This window comes from Manis javanica, chromosome X, assembly GCF_040802235.1.
Source record: "Manis javanica isolate MJ-LG chromosome X, MJ_LKY, whole genome shotgun sequence".
NCBI lineage: Eukaryota > Metazoa > Chordata > Mammalia > Pholidota > Manidae > Manis > Manis javanica.
Window position 1 is genome coordinate 79,836,269 of NC_133174.1, and position 13,942 is coordinate 79,850,210.

A 13,942-nucleotide genomic window follows, 5' to 3' on the forward strand; every position below is an offset into this window, starting at 1 on the left:
TGGGGTTTTTTGATGATCCTCTTCTGGTATGAGTCTTCCAGAGAGTGCTGATGTTGGACGTTCTTTTTCATATCATATCTTAGTTCATTTTCTGGGGAGCCAAATTAGGCTTTGATCCTCTGTATAAACACAAACAGACCCTTTGCCTACACTTTTATATGCCCTTTATACCATTGTGTAGAACTCTCTGGAGGTCACCACACAGGAACTGCTTTTTTTTTTTCCTTAAGAGAAAGGAATATTATCAGAAAAATGTACCTCCATAGCTGATCATCTGACACCCTTTAAGTGGTCAAAATTAAGGATATTTAAAGCATGCATTAATCATTGATTTACAGTTAGTTTTATCCTATCAGGGAGAATTCCCCTTTTCTTTCTTTTTTTTTTGTTATCATTAATCTACACTTACATGACGAATATTATGTTTACTAGGCTCTCCCCTATACCAGGTCCCCCCTATAAACCCCTTTACAGTCACTGTCCATCAGCATAGCAGAATGTTGTAGGATCACTACTTGTCTTCTCTGTGTTGTACAGCCCTCCCCTTTCTCCCAACCCCCCATGCATGCTAATCTGAATACCCCACTTCTTCTTCCCCCCGTTATCCCTCCCTACCCACCCATCCTCCCCAGTCCCTATCCCTTTGGTTCCTGTTAGTCCATTTTTGGGTTCTGTAATTCCGCTGCTGTTTTTTTCCTTCAGTTTATCCTTTGTTCTTATACTCCACAGATGAGTGAAATCATTTGGTATTTCTCTTTCTCCACTTGGCTTATTTCACTGAGCATAATACCCTCCAGCTCCATCCATGTTGCTGCAAATGGGAGGATTTTCCCTCTTCTTATGGCTGAGTAGTATTCCATTGCGTATATGTACCACATCTTCTTTATCCATTCATCTACCGATGGACATTTAGGTTGCTTCCAATTCTTGGCTATTGTACATAGTGCTGTGATAAACATAGGGGTGCATCTCTCTTTTTCAAACTTGAGTGCTGCGTTCTTAGGGTAAATTCCTAGGAGTGGAATTCCTGGGTCAAATGGTAAATCTGTTTTGAGCATTTTGATGTACCTCCATACTGCTTTCCACAATGGTTGAACTAATTTACATTCCCAGCAGCAGTGTAGGAGGGTTCCCCTTTCTCCACAGCCTCGCCAACATTTGTTGTTGTTTGTCTCTTGGATGGCAGCCTTCCTTACTGGTGTGTGGTGATACCTCATTGTAGTTTTAATTTGCATTTCTCTGATAATTAGCGATGTGGAGCATCTTTTCATGTGTCTGTTGGCCATCTGTAATTCTTTTTCGGAGAACTGTCTGTTCAGTTCCTCTGCCCATTTTTTAATTGGGTTGTTTGTTTTTTTGTTTGTTGAGGTGTGTGAGCTCTTTATATATTCTGGACATCAAGCCTTTATCGGATCTGTCATTTTCAAATATATTCTCCCATACTGTAGGGTTCCTTTTTGTTCTATTGATGGTGTCTTTTGCTGTACAGAAGCTTTTCTGCTTAATATAGTCCCACTTGTTCATTTTTGCTGTTGTTTTCCTTGCCTGGGGAGATATATTCAAGAAGAGGTCACTCATGTTTATGTCTAAGAGGTTTTTGCCTATGTTTTTTTCCAAGAGTTTAATGGTTTCATGACTTACATTCAGGTCTTTGATCCATTTTGAGTTTACTTTTGTATATGGGGTTAGGCAATGGTCCAGTTTCATTCTCCTACATGTAGCTGTCCAGTTTTGCCAGCACCATCTGTTGAAGAGACTGTCATTTCACCATGGCTCCTTCATCAAATATTAATTGACCATATATGTCTGGGTTAATGTCTGGATTCTCTAGTCTGTTCCATTGGTCTGTGGCTCTGTTCTTGTGCCAGTACCAAATTGTCTTGATTACTATGGCTTTATAATAGAGCTTGAAGTTGGGGAGTGAGATTCCCCCTACTTTATTCTTCTTTCTCAGGATTGCTTTGGCTATTCGGGGTCTTTGGTGGTTCCATATGAATTTTTGAATTATTTGTTCCAGTTCATTGAAGAATGTTGCTGGTAGCTTCATAGGGATTGCATCAAATCTGTATATTGCTTTGGGCACGATGGCCATTTTGACGATATTAATTCTTCCTAGCCACGAGCATGGGATGCGTTTCCATCTGTTAGTGTCCCCTTTAATTTCTCTTAAGAGTGACTTGTAGTTTTCAGAGTATAAGTCTTTCATTTCTTTGGTTAGGTTTATTCCTAGATATTTTATTTTTTTGGATGCAATTGTGAATGGAGTTGTTTTCCTGATTTCTCTTTCTGTTGATTCATTGTTAGTGTATAGCAAAGCCTCAGATTTCTGTGTGTTGATTTTGTATCCTGCAACTTTGCTGTATTCCGATATCAGTTCTAGTAGTTTTGAGGTGGAGTCTTTAGGGTTTTTTATGTACAGTATCATGTCATCTGCAAATTCTGACAGTTTAACTTCTTCTTTACCAATCTGGATTCCTTGTATTTTTTTGTTTTGTCTGATTGCCATGGCTAGGACCTCCAGTACTATGATAAATAACAGTGGGGAGAGTGGGCATCTCTGTCTAGTTCCCAATCTCAGAGGAAAAGCTTTCAGCTTCTCGCTGTTCAATATAATGTTCGCTGTGGGTTTTTCATAGATGGCCTTTATTATGTTGAGGTACTTGCCCTCTATTCCCATTTTGCTGAGAGTTTTTATCATGAATGGATGTTGAACTTTGTCAAATGCTTTTTCAGCATCTATGGAGATGGTTATGTGGTTTTTGTCTTTCTTTTTGTTGATGTGGTGGATGATGTTAATGGACTTTCGAATGTTGTGCCATCCTTGCATCCCTGGGATGAATCCCACTTGGTCATGGGGCACGATCCTTTTGATGTATTTTTGAATTCGGTTTGCTAATAGTTTGTTGAGTATTTTTGCATCGACGTTCATCAGGGATATTGGTCTGTAGATTTCTTTTTTAGTGGGGTTTTTGCCTGGTTTTGGTATTAGGGTGATGTTAGCTTCATAGAATGAGTTTGGGAGTATCCCCTCCTCTTCTATTTTTTGGAAAACTTTAAGGAGAATGGGTATTATTTCTTCCCTGTATGTCTGATAAAATTTCGAGGTGAATGCATCTGACCTGGGGGTTTTGTTCTTTGGTAGTTTTTTGATTACTGCTTCAATTTCATTGCTGGTAATTAGTGTGTTTAGATTTTCTGTTTCTTTCTGGGTCAGTCTTGGAAGGTTGTATTTTTCTAGGAAGTTGTCCATTTCTCCTAGGTTTCCCAGCTTGTTAGCATGCAGGTTTTCATAGTACTCTCTAATAATTCTTTGTATTTCTGTGGGGTCCATCATGATTTTTCCTTTCTCGTTTCTGATACTGTTGATTTGTGTTGACTCTTTTCCTCTTAATAAGTCTGGCTAGATACTTATCTATTTTGTTTATTTTCTTGAAGAACCAGCTCTTGGTTTCATTGATTTTTGCTATTGTTTTATTCTTCTCAATTTTATTTATTTCTTCTCTAATCATTATTATGTCCCTTCTTCTGCTGACCTTAGGCCTCATTTGTTCTTGTTTTTCCAATTTCGATAATTGTGACTTTAGACCATTCATTTGGGATTGTTCTTCCTTTTTTAAATATGCCTGGATTGCTATATACTTTCCTCTTAAGACTGCTTTTGCTGTGTCCCACAGTAGTTGGGGCTTTGTGTTGTTGTTGTCATTTGTTTCCATTTATTGCTGGATCTCCATTTTGATTTGGTCATTGATCCATTGATTATTTAGGAGCGTGTTGTTAAGCCTCCATGTGTTTGTGAGCCTGTTTGCTTTCTTTGTACAGTTTATTTCTAGTTTTATGCCTTTGTGGTCTGAAAAGTTGGTTGGTAGGATTTCAATCTTTTGGAATTTACTGAGGCTCTTTTTGTGGCCTAGTATGTGGTCTATTCTGGAGAATGTTCCATGTGCACTTGAAAAGAATGTGTATACTGTTGCTTTTGGATGTAGAGTTCTGTAGATGTCTATTAGGTCCATCTGTTCTAGTGTGTTGTTCAGTGCCTTGGTATCCTTACTTATTTTCTGTCTGGTGGATCTGTCCTTTGGAGTGAGTGGTGTGTTGAAGTCTCCTACAATGAATGCATTGCATTCTATTTCCTCCTTTAGTTCTGTTAGTATTTGTTTCAGGTATTTTGGTGCTCCTGTATTGGGTGCATATATATTTATAATGGTTATATCCTCTTGTTGGATTGAGCCCTTTATCATTATGTAATGTTCTTCTTTATCTTTTGATACTTTCTTTATTTTGAAGTCTGTTTTGTCTGATACCAGAATTGCAACACCTGCTTTTTACTCTCTGTTGTTTGCATGAAATATCTTTTTCCAACAATTGATTTTAAATCTGTGCGTGTCTTTGGGTTTGAGGTGAGTCTCTTGTAAGCAGCATATGGATGGATCTTGCTTTTTTATCCATTCTATTACTCTGTGTCCTTTGATTGATGCATTCAGTCCATTTACATTTAGGGTGATTATTGAAAGGTATGGACCTATTGCCATTGCAGGCTTTAAGTTTGTGTTTACCAAAGGTTCAGGTTTAGCTTCTTTACTATCTTACTGTCTAACTTAACTCACTGTTGAGCTATTGTAAACGCTTTCTGATGATTCTTTATTTCTCTCCCTTCTTATTCCTCCTCCTCCCTTCTTCATATGTCGGGTGTTTTGTTCTGTTCTCTTTTTAGGAGTGCTCCCATCTAGAGCAGTCCCTGTAGGATGCCCTGTAGAGGTGGTTTGTGGGAGGCAAATTCACTCAACTTTTGCTTGTCTGGGAATTGTTTAATCTCTCCTTCATATTTAAATGATATTCGTGCTGGATACAATAGTCTTGTTTCGAGGCCCTTCTGTTTCATTGCATTAAGTATATCCTGCCATTCTCTTCTTGCTTGTAGGTTTTCTGTTGAGATGTCTGATGATAGCCTGATGGGTTTTCCTTTGTATGTGACCTTTTTCTTTCTCTCTGGCTGCCTTTAATACTTTGTACTCGTCTTTGATCTTTGCCATTTTAATTATTATGTGTCTGGGTGTTGCCCTCCTTGGATCCCTTGTCATGGGAGTTCTGTGTACCTCTGTGGTCTGAGAGGCCATTTCCTCCCCTAGTTTGGGGAAGTTTTTGGCAATTATTTCTTCAAAGGCACTTTGTATCCCTTTTTCTCTCTTCTTCTTCTTCTGGTATTCCTATAATGCATATATTTTTCCTTTTTGGTTGGTCACTCAGCTCTCTTAGGATTCTTTCATTCCTGGAGATCCTTTATCTCTCTCTGCATCAGCTTCTCTGCATTCCTGTTCTCTGTTTTCTAGTCCATTAATGATCTCTTGCATTTCATCCATTCTGTTCTGAAGTCCTTCCAGAGCTTGTTTTATTTCTGTATTCTCCTTCCTTGGTTCTCGCATATTTCTCTGCAAGTCCATCAGCATGGTTATGACTTTTGTTTTGAATTCTTTTTCAGGAAGACTGGCTACATCTATCTCCCCAGGTTCCTTCTCAGGGGAAGATGTAGCAGATGCCGAAGCTGTCTGGGTTAGTCTTGTCTGGATCATAATTTTTTGCCTTTTCATGTTGACACGTGCTATTGACTCTCAGCTGAGAGGGCCAAACTTTTCACTTTCTACTGGCCTTTCTTTACTGGGACAACTGCGACCCCTAGTGGCTTTTGTTGAGTAATTGCGTGTAGACTGCATTTTTGTGTCTTGCCCAGCCGGTATGGAGGAAGCTCCCTTTCTGAGTGCAGGGTCTACCTTAGGCTGCTTCTCTGCTTTCACAGCGCCCAGAGGGGTAATGGACCAGGGATCTGTTTGACTGTTTACCTCCGTGTGGGGTCTCAGAGCTGTCGCCCAGGGGGTTAGTGTGCCTGGTTTTCCCTGTAATTTCCAACCACTGGGCTGTGACCTGTGTTGTTTCCATCCAGCTGTTACGTCCCTGTCCCTTTAAGACTTTCAGAAAGCACTCGCTTTTCTTTGTCACAGGGGCATCAGCTTCGGAACCCGCTCAGAGGTCTTGCTGCCCTGTTTCCCTAGTTTCCAGCCCTCCACACATGCATTGTGTCTGCGCTCTGGTGCGGGTGGCTGGGGCTGTGTGTTTAGCCATCCTGGGCTCCCTCTCCCTCCCACCGGGAGCTGGCAGGATGCGTGCTCATGTCCCACCAGGCTGGGGGTTGTATCTTACCCCTTTCACCATGCGCTGGCCTCTCGCACGTGTGGATGTAGTCTGGCTGTTGTCCTGTGTCTTCTGGTCTCTCTTTTAGGATTAGTTGTATTTGTTGTATTTTCAAAAATATATATGTTTTTGGGAGGAGATTCCCACTGTACTACTCACGCCACCATGTTGGCTCTACCTCCACTAGCCTTGTTTTGATTGGCAAAATGGGTACAGGTTCTATGCTGTGCTTGCACCTCTGATATTTCTAATCTGGGTGACCCTCAACATTTCCTGAGTCACTTTTGGACCCTGTGGCTTCACCTGATTAACTCTTTGAGTCATTTCTGGATGTGTGATTCTATTTAATCAACTCCATGAGTCATCTTTGGGGGGCCCTTTTTCCTTTCCATCCCACTCATTTCTGTCTTTCTGCCTAACAGTTTGTAACCTAGGCAACTAATTTATTGTGCAAGTCCAGCCATAAACAACATAGTAAAAGGCAGGAAGGATTCTATATTAAAGACTGTATTTTAATACCCAGGAAGTTAAGAAGTAAGATTACTAACTTACTCTTTAGCAAACAGAACAATAACTCAGCCCCCCTTGGGGGCTGGGCAGGCAGTATGTTTGATATGCTCCCAGACCAAGAACACCAGATATCCCAGAGAGAAATCAGAGCAGTAAGTTCCTTCTGTTAATTCTAAGTATTCAAAGACCACTTAACAGGTCTGCACCCCTAGGCCTTAGTCACATTCCTAAAGAATCCCTTAAAGGGGGAACCCGCAACCTTTCAGGGCACTCCTCTCTCTGAGGTTGCCTGCATTTTCTAAGTTCATAACCTTTTAAGTTTAAACTTTCTCTCTCCAACCTCTCAGGATGCTTCTCCTTGCTGAGGTGGCCTGCACTTTTTCTCTAAGTAACTTTAAATAAAACTTTTACTCTGCTACACTACTGTGTCTGTGCCCTTCAATTCTTTGCTGCAGGGGGGACAAGGACTGAGGAAAATACACAATAGGATACATATATATGTATGTGTATAATTAAGTATATATAATATTTATATTTATTTATAGTCCTATTGTTGGGGGAGTAGTCCTATTTTTAATTTTTTGAGGAACCTCCATTCTTTTCTCCACAGTGGCTACACTAATTTCCATTCCCATGAACAATGTACAAAGTTTCTCTTTTCTCCTCATCCTCATCAATACTTGTTATTTTCTTATATTGATAATAGCTTTTGACAGGTGTGAGATGGTATCAAATTGTAGTTTTGATTTGCATTTCCCTGGTGATTAGTGATGTTGAGAATCTTTTCTTTTACCAACAATAGGATACATATATATGTCTGTGTATAATCAAATATATATATAATATATGTAAATAAATAAATAAATAAATATCTCATATATATGTGTGTGTCTAAGTATATTTATGTGTTTTACATATATATATATATAATTGAACATTATTCAACCATTTAAAAAAGGAAATCTTGCCATCTGTGACATAGATAAAACTTGAAGTTATTATGCTAAGTGAAATAAGTCACAGAAAGACAAATACTATATGATCTCATTTATATGTGTAATCTTAAAACAAAAATAAACTCATAGAAACAGAACAGATTGGTGGCTTCCAGGGGCATTTGATGGGGTTTGAAGAAAAAGGTAGAGATGGTGAAAAGTTCAAACTTCCAGTTATCAGATGAATAAATTCTGGGAATGTAATGTACAGCATAGTGACTATAGTTAATAATATGCTATTATATATTTGAAAGTCGTTAAGAGAATAGATTTTTAAAATTATAACACACAAAAAAAATTCCAATTGTAACTATGTAAATGGATGGATTTGGATTTGTTAACTAATCTTATTGTGGTAATAATTTTGCAATATATCTATTTAAATACATATATGTAATTAATATATTGTGCATCTTAAATTTGTACAATGTCATATCAATTATATCTCAATAAAGCTGGAAAATTTAAAAAAAACTTTTGTTGATTGGCTTATTCCTAGTGGAAGAAGAGGGAGTTGTGAAGAATTAGTGACTATTTTGTTTAAATTTGGAATACAGAAACTTGCTTTAAATGCAAGATGAAATGATCTGTAAGGCCATCAGCCATGCCATCAGTAAAAGAAAATAAAACTTGAGAGAAGCAGAGCACCTTGGGTATATAACACCAGGCAAATTAGCTCTTTTTTTTTTGGTATCATTAATCTACAATTACATTAGGAACATTATGTTTACTAGACTCCCCCATCACCAAGGAACCCCCACATATCCCATTACAATCACTGTCCATCAGCATAGTAAGATGCTATAGAATCACTATTTATCTTCTCTGTGTTGGACAACCCTCCGTGTGCCCACCCCCTACATTATGTCTGCTAATAGAAATGCCCCTTTTTTTCTTCTTAAAATCAGTCTTGGCAATGATGTTTTGATGTAACACCAAAAACACAGCAAAAGCAAAAAGTTCAACAAGTAGTAGTACATTAAACTAGAAAGCTTCTGCACAGAAAAGGAAACTATCAACAAAATGAAAGGTAAGCTATTAAATGGGAGAAAATATTTGAAAATTATAAATCTGATAAAGGGTTAAAATCTAAGATATATGAGGAATCAAAGAAGTCATAGTGAAAAAAAATCAATCTAATTAAAAAATGAGCAGAGGATTTGAAGACATTTTTCCATAAAAGGTATATAGATGGCCAACTGGTAAATGAAAAGATGCTCAACATCACTAATCACCAGAGAAATGCAAATCAAAACTACAATTTGATACTATCTTACACCTGTCAAAAGCTATTACCAATATAAGAAGAAAATAACAAGTACTGATGAGGATGAGGAGAAAAGGGAAACTTTGTGCACTGTTCATGGGAATGGAAGTTGGTGTAGCCACTATGGAGAAAAGAATGGAGATTCCTCAAAAAATTAAAAATAGTACTACCATATGATCTGGTAATTCTACTTCTAGGTATTTATTCAAAGAAAACAAAACACTATTTCAACAAAATGTATGCACCCTATGTTAATCGCAGCACTAATTTAAATAGGCAAGATATGTAAGCAACCTAAGCATCCACTGACAGATGAATGAATAAAAGGATTTAAGTGATGAGAAATAATGGGGAAGTAATTAAGAAATATATGAGGGAACTAATAGAAGATAAAGGCTTTTTAATAAAGTCTGTTTAAACAAACTACTAAGCCATAAAAAAGAATGAAGTTGTGCCATGTATAACAGTATGGATGGACCTAGAGGGTATGAAGCTGAGAAATATGTCAAATGAAGACAAATATGATATGATTTCACTTTATATGGAATCTAAAAATCAAAACAAAGAAACACAAAACAAAAACAGACTCACAGACACAAAGAACAAACTGGTGGTTGCCAGAGGGGTGGGTGGGGTGATGGGTGAAATAGGTGAAAAGGATTAATAAGGGATTGGGGAAGATGGGTGGGAAGGGAGGGATGAGGGGGAAAAAGGGTCATTATGATTAGCGCATATAATGTAGGGGGGCAGACACGGGGAAGGCAGTATAACAGAGAGGACAAGTAGTGATTCTATAGCATCTTACTATGCTGATGGACAGTGACTGTAATGGGGTATGTGGTGGGGACTTTATAATAGCGGGACCTTAGTAACCATAATGTTGTTTCTGTAATTGTACATTAATGATAGCAAGATAAAAATTCAAAAAACTAAATAAACAAAAAATAAAAGGGTTTACAAGAAAAAAAAAAAGAGGAATACAAACCTCCAGTTATAAAATAAATAAGTCATGGGGATATGTAATCCACATCATAGAGAATACAGTTAACAATATAGTGACAGGTGGTAACTAGACCTATCATGGTGACGATATCATAATGTATAAAAATATAAAATCACTATCTATACACCTGAAACTAATAATATTGTATGTCAATTGTAATCCAACTTAAAAAATGATGTATAAAGGTTGGACATGAAAAAATAAAACTTTTTCTCTACCTCTTAAGTTTCATCACCCAGGGGCCTGTGAATTAAACTAATAAAAGATGAAGAGGAGGAAAGGTACATAATTTTTATTAATATATACATTTCACGGGAGTTCACAGAAAATAAATGAAACCTAAAGAAGTTGTTAGACTTTGGGGCTTCTATATCCTTTTAAAAAAGGAAATAGAGTTTGGGATTTAAGTGAGGAGAAATAATGGGGAAATAACTAATAAATATATGAGGGAACTAATAGAAGATAAAGGCTTTTTAATAAAGTCCGTTTAAACAAACTCATCCTGGTGTCTATTTTACATCTACAGTGATAAGCGATAGCTCTTCCTGGTACAAGTGGCAGACACCTTCACAAAGGGAAATTTGTGTGTGTTTTTAGGCATATAAGGAAAGGCAAATAACTCCTCTTTCATGGATTAATTCTCAATTAACTTCTGCTTAAAAATAATCTTTATGCCAAACTGTTATGTTTCAGGGTGGCATATTATGATCCCCTTCATAGATAAAAGAAAAGAAATCTATGAACTAATATCTGTCATAAACAAAAATGAAAAATCTTCAAAAAATATTAGTAAATAGAATCCTGGAATATATAAAAATGGCAATACATCATGCTCATGTGAGGTTCATTCTCAGAATGTAACACTGATTCAACATTTCTAAGTTATATTAAGACTAAATGGAAATTATATGATTACATCAATTGTTCTATGAAATTTTATATGTATATATTCAAGTAACCATCAAGACAATCAAGATACAGGACTGTTTAACCACCACAAGAAGACTACCTTAAGTTATTCCTTAATAGTCATAGCCTATCCAAATACTGCCTCTAACAGACACTGATCTGGTCTTTGTAACTATAATCTTGTCCATTCAAGAATGTCATGTAGATTCTTTTTATGTGAGTTATCTAATGTAGTCAAACTCATAGAAGCAGAGAGTAGAATGATGGTTGCCAAGGCCTAGTGGGGAGGGAGAAATGGGGAGTTGTTGTTCCGTGCATATAAAGAGTCACTTACACAAGATGAAAAAAGTTCTAGAGATCTACTGTAAAACTTGTGTTCATTTAACAATACTGTACTGTACCCTAAATTTTTAAGTTGATTTAGAAAATGTAATCTGTAATGATATCCTATTTTCCATTCCTGTTATTTTAAATTTGCTTTTCTCTTATTTTCTTTTTCTGTATTGACAAAGGTTTGTTGATTTATTGGTCTTTAAAATATAGCTTTTAGTTAGTTTGATTGATCATCTCTCTTTTTCTTTTTTTTCTGGTTTAGTTTCATTTATATTTATTTTAATCTTTATCATGTATTCTGTTTTTTTGAGTTTTTCTTTTTCTTTCTCCCATTTCTTGAGGTTGGAGCTTAGATGACTGTTGTAAAATTTTTCTTCTCTTATATACTGCCATACATTTGGTTTTTTATTTTTATTTTTTTATTTTGGCATCATTAATCCACAACTACAATTACATGAAGAACATTATGTTTACTAGGCTCCCCCCTTCACCAAGTCCCCCCCCATATACCCCTTCACAGTCACTGTCCATCTGTGTAGTAAGATGCTGTAAAATCACTACTTGTCTTCTCTGTGTTGCACAGCCCTCCCCATGCCCCCCACACACTATACACTATACATGCTTTTCATAATGCCTCTTTCTTTTTTCCCGTCCTTATCCCTCCCTTCCCACCTATCCTCCCCAGTCCCTTTTCCTCTGGTAACTATTAGTCCATTCTTGGGTTCTGTGATTCTGCTGCTGTTTTGTTCCTTCAGTTTTCCTTTGTTCTTGTACTCCCAGGTTGTGGAGAAGGGGGAACCCTCCTACACTGCTGGTGGGAATGTAAATTAGTTCAACCATTGTGGAAAGCAGTATGGAGATTCCTCAGAATGCTCGAAATAGAAATACCATTTGAACCAGGAATTCCACTTCTAGGAATTTACCCTAAGAATGCAGCACTCCAATTTGAAAAAGACAGATGCACCCCTATGTTTATTGCTGCACTATTTATAATAGCCAAGATATGGAAGCAACCTAAATGTCCATCAGTAGATGAATGGATAAAGAAGATGTGGTACATATACACAATGGAATATTACTCAGCCATAAGAAAAAAACAGATCCTGCCATTTGCAACAACATGGATGGAGCTAGAGGGTATTATACTCAGTGAAATAAGCCAGGCGGAGAAAGACAAGTACCAAATATACATTTAGTTTTAAGTACTGATTTTGATATGTTTTATTTTCATTTTCATTCAGGTCAGTAGATTTTTTAAATTTCCTTTGAGACGTACTCTTTAACTCATTGATTACATACAAATGTGTTGTTGAATTGCAAGGTTTTGGGATATTTTCTACTTTCAATTATTTGAATTTGTTGAGGTTTTTTTTATGACACAGACTATTTTTTATTCCAGCTTTATTAAGATATAATTAATAATAACATTTTAAGATGTATAACATCTTGATTTGATATACATACATATTACAAAATGATTACCATCTTAGTGTTAGCTATCTCTAACATGTCACAAAATTACTATTTGTTTTCTTGTGGTGATAACATTTAAGATTTGCTCTCTTAGCAACTTTCAAGTATATAATATCCTTTATATATAAACTTTAAAATCATTTTGTTGATATTCACAAAATAACTGGCTAGAATTTTGATTAGGATTGCATTGAATCCATAGATTGATTTGGCAAGAACTGACATGTTGATGATAATGAATTTTCCTATCTGTAAACATGAAGTATCTCCCAATTTATTTAATTTCTCATTATTTCATTCATCAGAGTTTTGCAGATTTCTTCACATAGATCTTCTACATATTTTGTAAATTTATACCTAAGCATTTAAATTTTTGGGTGCTAGTATAACTAATATTGTATTTTCAGTTTCAAATCTACATGTTAATTTTTGGTATATAGGAAAGTGATTGACTTTTGTATATTAACATTATATCCTACAAAAGTTATATGACTTTTTAGTTCCAGGAGGTTTGTTATCAACTCTTGGATTTTCTACATAGATGATTATGTTATCAGAAAAGACAATTTTATTACGTATTAAAGTACTAGTTTTCTTATAATGTCTTTATCTAATTCTAGTATTATGGTAATTCTGGTCTGATAGAACAAGTTAGGAAGTATTCTCTCTGCCTTTTTTGTCTAAAAGACATTGTACAAAATTGGTATAATTTCTTCCTTAAATATTAGGTAGAATTCACTAATGAATCCACGTCGGCCTGGTTAGTTCTGTTTTGGAAAATTATTCATTATTGACTCAATTTCTATAATAGATGTAGACCTATTTAGACAGTCCATTCCTTTTTGTGTAAGTTTTGGCAAATTGTGTCTTTTAAGCAATGACAGGTCTTTCTAAATTATTTTATTTTTCTTATTCAAAATTCCATTTGTTTCTTCTTTATACCTTCTATTTTTGGCTGAGATTTTCTACTTTTACATTTGCCTTAAGAATGTTTGTGTAGTTAGAAGGGGAAGATGGCAGTGTGAGTAAGGCAGTAGAAATCTCTCAAAACCATGTATATTTTTGAAAATACAACAAAGAAAACTATGCCTAACAGAGAGACCAGAGGATACAGTACAACAGGCAGGCGACATCTACACCTGTGAGAACTCAGCACCTCATGAAGGGGGTAATAAACAAGCCATGGCCCAATAGGGCCCAAGCAATCCCCCCACCCCAGCTCACTGGCGGGAGGAGAGGAGTCAGAGCAGGGAGGGAGTGGAAGCACGG